Source organism: Megalops cyprinoides, chromosome 6 (assembly GCF_013368585.1).
Source record: "Megalops cyprinoides isolate fMegCyp1 chromosome 6, fMegCyp1.pri, whole genome shotgun sequence".
In the NCBI taxonomy this organism is placed as follows: Eukaryota; Metazoa; Chordata; class Actinopteri; order Elopiformes; family Megalopidae; genus Megalops; species Megalops cyprinoides.
Genome location: NC_050588.1, coordinates 18,886,077 through 18,892,896, shown reverse-complemented (window position 1 = coordinate 18,892,896; position 6,820 = coordinate 18,886,077).

The window sequence follows — 6,820 nt, the reverse complement described above, 5'->3', positions numbered from 1 at the left end:
AAAAAAAAAAAATCAATGAGAAAAACAATGTGCTGATTTTTGTTGTTGTTTAATTAGAACGATGTGATGCTGTAATTGTAACATTGGAGTGAATCGTTTATAACATTTTCAGATCACTTTTTTTGAGTTACATGTCACTTAGCCTTCTTTCTCTGTCTTCTCTCTTGATATTTTTTTTTTCCGGAGTTTTTGTTTTTTATTTTTTATTTTTGCTTTTTTTTTTTTTTTTGCTCTTTTCTTCTTTTGTCCTCAGTAATGCTAAGCTTTAATGTAGGAGCATATAGATAACGGAGAAAGCCTCAAACTTGTAACCTGAAATTAATGTTACTGATTTACTGTCCAGAGTAAGAAAAACAAGAAAGAAATAATGATTTCCACGTGTGATTTCTTGAACTAATCTGTGGGTGTGGGTGTGTGTGGGTGGGTTGGTGTGTACTTGGAGAATTTCATGTGTTGGTAAATGTATGCTCTTCTCTCCTCAGTAGCAGCATTCTTGAGGTCAACAAGAGAGTCAGCGATAAGCAAAGAGTGATGGAAAGGCTGTGACTGTGGACATACAGTATTTACCACCAAATTTAACCAAAAAATGACATCTTCAGATGCATAAGATTATCAGGCATGAGCGTAAGGGAGATGATCCTCATAACGCCTGCAGTAGAAGTGCCTTAATGCTCATGGTGACCAGACACAAAGACTTACATTTTTGACATGCTTCGGCTTAAATTGATTTGAGGCCATTGCTCTCTGGCATATGTTCTTATGCCTTTTTTGGTTAGGTAAAGCCTGCCTTGGATTCAGAGTATGTGCCATATGCTTTTGATCATTGTGATTAGCTTGTGAGAGGGCTCTGTTCGATTTGAAAAATCACTGCGCCAAATTTAAACATCCATCAGAGTCCAAAGCACTGTAAGAAGTCATTCATCCACAATGCTCCTTACGTTTTACACTGATTTTTTTTTTCTTTTCTAATTTTTGTAATGCAGCTGTGTAAACATTCTTCAGCCTAGATCAACCCCCCACTAACATGCCACAAAATGTAGGGTTTGTTATAAATAGGAAGACTTTACCTGAGAGAGTTTACCTGTGTTTAAGTTCTGCATTCTGCATTCTCTACCGGTCCAGTTCAGGGTTCTTAAAATGAGGTTTGTCAGATTGGGTTGTGCCACTGTTGCCAAACTGTAAGGAAACATGAATAAATTGATGTACTTTGTTCCAGTTTGACATGCATAGGTGAACATGTCAGTATGTCTTGACCATATTTTAATAACTGGTGCCACTAACGACTGGGTCATTATTAAAAGCAGTGCCACAGTGGTGATGCTTTCAGGTCAGTGCTGCAGGAGCTGGACTGTCAGTGTAAATGATACGGTTCGCCATCTGGGTTTTATGTATCAGCTTTGTCGAGGTCAGCTGTTCGCTCACCTTCCACCCACATGTTGAAGTGTGTTCTGTATTAGAAGGTTATGAGTTGTTTTAAAAAACACACCTAAAATGATCCTATTTGAAACTTTGCAGGTAAACTATCCAATATTCAGGCTTGTGTCTAAGGCCTTGTGTTATGTCAGTGCATAAAACATGGTTTTACGTTCCCCCTTCAAATGAATTCAAGGACTAACAGAAACACATCAGTTTAGCAGGCGCCATGTAACTTGTTTTTATGTATTTTCAAGGTTCAAGACCCTGTTCCATTTTCTAAATATATTGTATATTGTTTTCTCCAAAGTCCTAGCAGTTTTAGAAGCTTGAATTTTATTTGACTCTTCAAATGGGCAGTTTTTGCTTTAGTCATCAAAAAATATAATTTTCACATGAGAAGTGAAATCACTAGTCAAGCTTCAGCAACCCCATCACTGGAGAGCTACAATGTGCTGTTAGTGACTTACCTATGTCACTCTATCAAAAGACCTCACTGTGAAACCAGTTATTTGCAGTACCTGGTCACTTATTTTGCAGGTCCCAGTTTTTGAAATGCCCACTTGCAAACATGTGCCTTCTGCAAGACTCCCAGTGCTCTGAAATAATGTATGGTGGCCGACCACTAGATGGCATGCACATATTTTTATTCTGTGCTGATCAAGTCGAATGTGGAATTGTTTTCATGTTGTCCTTCCATTGTGAATGTGCCTGCCAGTCTCTGGGAGGATTGTGATTGCAGGTGATGCCAATGTCTTCACCGTTGCCTACTGTTTCAGACCACAGTATGAAAGGTATAAGGTCACAATGCTTAATTTTATTATATATACACATATAGATAGAGATAGATGGATAGATAGATGTGCTGTAGTTACATCCAAACACAAGTTCATTTTCATCTGTCTACCGTGTGTGTGTGTGTGTGTGTGTGTATATATATATATATATATATATATATATATATATATATATATATATATATATATATATATATATATAATATATATATATATATACACAAAGTAAAATGAGAGCTTTCAGAATACACCTGGGTGATTCAGATTTAGGTTAACTATCAAAAGGTCATCAAGGTTCCTTACACATTTTTTGTACATCTCTTTCAGAGGTTATTTGTTCCTGTTTATTGTGTATTCTTGTATTCATGTTCTTTACATGGTGGATTACTATATAGCTTCTCATTATACTAACTTATATTTCTGGTACCATTACAACTTTAATTACTCTGTTTTGAATTAGTTTGAAAATTGTATTTTTTAAAATTTCATTGTCCTGGTTCTCATTCTGTAAGTCTCAAACCAACGTTAATCTGACCACGAACAAAGGTCTGCGTTATACTGAATATTTAGTCTGGCGCAGCATCGTGTTTCACGTTGCATGCCGTTTTAAAATAATAAATGTTCCTGTTGAAATGTATTTTATATCGGTGCAGAAAGCATTACAGATAAAGCGATTGAGGTGGCTACGTACAGAAAAAATGAAATCAGTTTTGCTGTAATAGAGAGCAATTAAAACAAGGCGGTTGGTAGTAATTAGCTCTCTTTAATTTACCATTATGTTACACAATACATCGCAGATCGCAGTATGAATCGTTTGTTCTTTTTTCCGCGAACAATTTTCAGAGCACACTAGTTTAGTAGAACTGTATTAGGTTGGCTGATAGCTTTTCGATTTAACATAAAGTTACTAAATGGGTACCAGCTGTGAAAAGGGAATGCTATTTACCCAGTATTTTCCTGTGGATTTATTTACAGTGCACACAAAGAAAGGACTTAGAATAACAGTTACAGGCACTGGAATGTTAATGATTAATATGCACATGTTTCAGGGATAAGATTGTAGGCATGTTTGTTCCGACCGCTCGATCACATGGTGCTGACGCCGAGGAAATTCTCTGGAAGAGTGCTGTCCGAGGTGCTGGTCTTTTACTGGTGCAGAGGCGTGATACTGCATTCTGAATTAATGCGGAGATGCCGGTTCCGGGTAAAAACCCATGACTTATGATTAGCTATTTACAGCATATTGTTGCTTAGAATGTTATTTCTGGTTAAAATGATCACCCGCTGTTAAGGCTGTTTAAAATGGGGTGAAATAAGACGTTTTATTCATGAGTTGTAAACAACCACGAGACTGCCCCACTGACGACACACTGACACACTGGTTGATTGAAAGTACCATTGGAAGCGTTAGAAGCCCCGCCTTCGTTTCCAAACGTCCACGTGTCTCTGAAGTGTTCACGAAGCTGCAGGACAGGACACGAAGATGATCCCGCCAAGAAATAAGCGGCTTTTAGTAGCCCATGGGTGGGTGAGTAGGGTCATTTTGGGGGACACTTCATCAGGCCCCCAACGCCTCCCCCCTTTCCTCCACTGCATTAAAACCATTTAGTGAAACAGGGTGAGAGAGAAAGAGACTCTAAATAAACAATAAATACCCGGTATATACAGTACCTTGGTATAGTCCACAGTATACCTATTGTGTTGTCAATAGACTGTTTCTCCCCGGCGCCATTTTCAGATCTCCTTGGAAACGCTGCTGCAGGGAGACTCTAAATACTAACATTTAATTATGCTGTAACAAAGCCGTCACAGATGTTTGTAAAAAAAAAAAAAAAGCTATGGAATCTAAAAATTCTGACATGACACTTGAGACCCTTAGTATACCTGGGTATCTGTTTTTGACATCATCGACCCGAGGATTAGACTAGATTCATATACAGATCAGTGTTTCACTCTACACATATTATAGGCCATCTAGGTTTTACAGTACCCTCATAGAAGGCACTTGGCAAATTAGGCCTAGCTGTAGAGGGAAACTGAAAACAAGCAAAACGGAATTTATGGAAAAGTGGAACAACGTTCCTTGAGGAAAAAATCTTCCCTTTTCCAGATCTTTTCAGATTCGGGTGAGATTAGGCCTGCTTGGAAACATTGACCTCACTCGTATTCCCCTTAAAATGAACTGTAGAAGTAACGTAGCTCGTGTACATCTTTAGCATTGTTTTGGTCTTTAAGCATTTGCCGGTCAGGGGCAGGGAGGTCCGTTTTAATAGTTATCTAGTTGGGTCCTCTGCAAGGGAAAGCTCACGCTGTGTCCCGCTCGGTCTATATTTTTGTTAATCGTGAAACCACCACAAAAAGCCTCTGCCGCAGATGTAACTTATGCGATAAGAGCGGGTACATAATCATATGAGTAACGACTTTGGGTTATCGAGTATGTATTGGTGGGTGGATAACAGTTCCAATTGCTGTGAGAATGGCGTGTGTTGTGCTGATCAAGACCACCTTTAAAATCAAGGTGGTAGAAGTTCTTACGACACTCACTTTCCTGCACTTCTCACCAGTGATATAAGACATAACTTGTCTTTTAATAAACTCTGTGCATACATTTAAAATGTGGAATTTACGTTTTCACCTTGTATTTTGAAACCGAAGCAAATGATCATCATGCCCCTTCCGTCGATGAAGAGCACACTGTCGAATAAGAGATATTGACTGCAAAATGAACGTTGAATTGAAAATGTACGTAAATATTATTGTGTGGGACGCAAGTTTACACCACAAAACCACATACTGAGTGACATTACATATACTTTATTCATTTGGGAGTTACACAACAAATAACCTTCTAGATCAAATAAAAAACCAATGATATAACGCTTACCAACCAGTCATAGATGGTAACAAAAATATCCTTGCATTAAAAACTATAGAAATACAATTATTCTAGTCAATACTTGTCAACTGAATGTTTGCTCGCTTACGTCGTGAAATAACGTAACTTTGCACTTCTATTGAGAAATAGCTCAAAGTTTGATTCTGATCCACAATCAGCTGCTTCGGGTCGAATCTGCACCATCAGATAGCATCGTCAGGACTTACACCGGTGGATTTGAGCCGAGGCATTTTACTGGAACGAGGGTGACATTCTGTATCAAATTCTTTTGTTCCTGGGTGAGAACCAACAACGCGGATCTGTTTGCCAAAATCACCTTCAACACACAATACAGACTTGGCGAAGCCACATCAAAAATTCCATTCCATTACATTAGACCTAAATATGACCCATCTCATTTCGAGTCCCCCTTTGAGTTCCACCACGTCTTCACATGAGATATTAACACGTCGAATTACTGTATTTAATCACTACAATGTCACTATGCCTAACCCAAGACTTCCACATTTGATCACCTTGTTCACTTTTCACTGAAATGAAATATTTCATTCCTGCAACACGTAGAGTGGACCAAGCAAACCTAAAGCAAACCTCAAAGTTGTCATGCCTTTGAAAAACGAAAGCCATCGGTCATTATATGTACCGCTAACACTACAGTAATATACGTCATGTTGACCCGTGGCGTGTATTGCCTGAGAGGAAAATTACTGTTTTAGCTGTAGTTTTTTTTTTTCTGCCTTTGTCAAAAAATGTTCTGAATTAGTACATTTAGGTCACATATTGGCTATTATTCTCTCTATGTAGCAAAGGCATGGTAAATATCTGAATGAATTTCAAAAGAAAATTGTGTTTTACAACAGTAATTGATTTTACAGCTGACCTTGTGAAATCATGCGTAAAATCATTTGTTTACTTACACGTGAAAATATGACTTTCGTTAAAATACCAATTCTTTAAATATATATATATATTTCTTGCAAGAAATGGGTGCCCTACCGCAACCTTTTCTGTTGAATGTGGGTTTTACATATTGTGCATCTTTTGAAGGCCGTTACAGACACATAACATATTAAGCATATCCAAATACATGAAACGCGACGTGAATGCGTCTCTTGTTCTTTTAATGTAATGTGAAAATAGACAGGGATTCAGTCAAACCAGACAGTTACTATTCAAACAATTACCCAGAAATCTGCACATAAACGCGCAAATTGCATTGCTGGCATATTTGTATTTTTAGAGTAATTTTAAACATCGACAATTGACAATAGCTTACAATGGGGTATTCTCTGGTTACTGTTTTCTGTGGTAAACGAAAGATCCTTTGTCCCTTGTTAACGGTCGGCAACCAATATATTTAAAACAATTAAATTATTGCCGTTTTGGTATGTTGCACTATATTTCTGCTTTGTATTAAAATATTGAAATGTATTCTTGGGGTGAACAACATACTTCTCAATATATTACAACATATTTTATTTTCGCATGGGTTGGGTTCAAGCTTAATCGACTTACACCGCAATTAAATCGCCATTTGATGAAGTCGTTTAAATTAGTTTAAACTTCACGTTATCAACAAATAGTTGTTAAGAATAGCTGCAGCGTCTACAAGAACCGTTTAACCAAATATTTTGGTTATGGCCTTTTATTATCCATCTTGAAACGGGGCAAACGCCTTTCAGTTGCTAAAGATTGCTTCATCTACATAATGCTA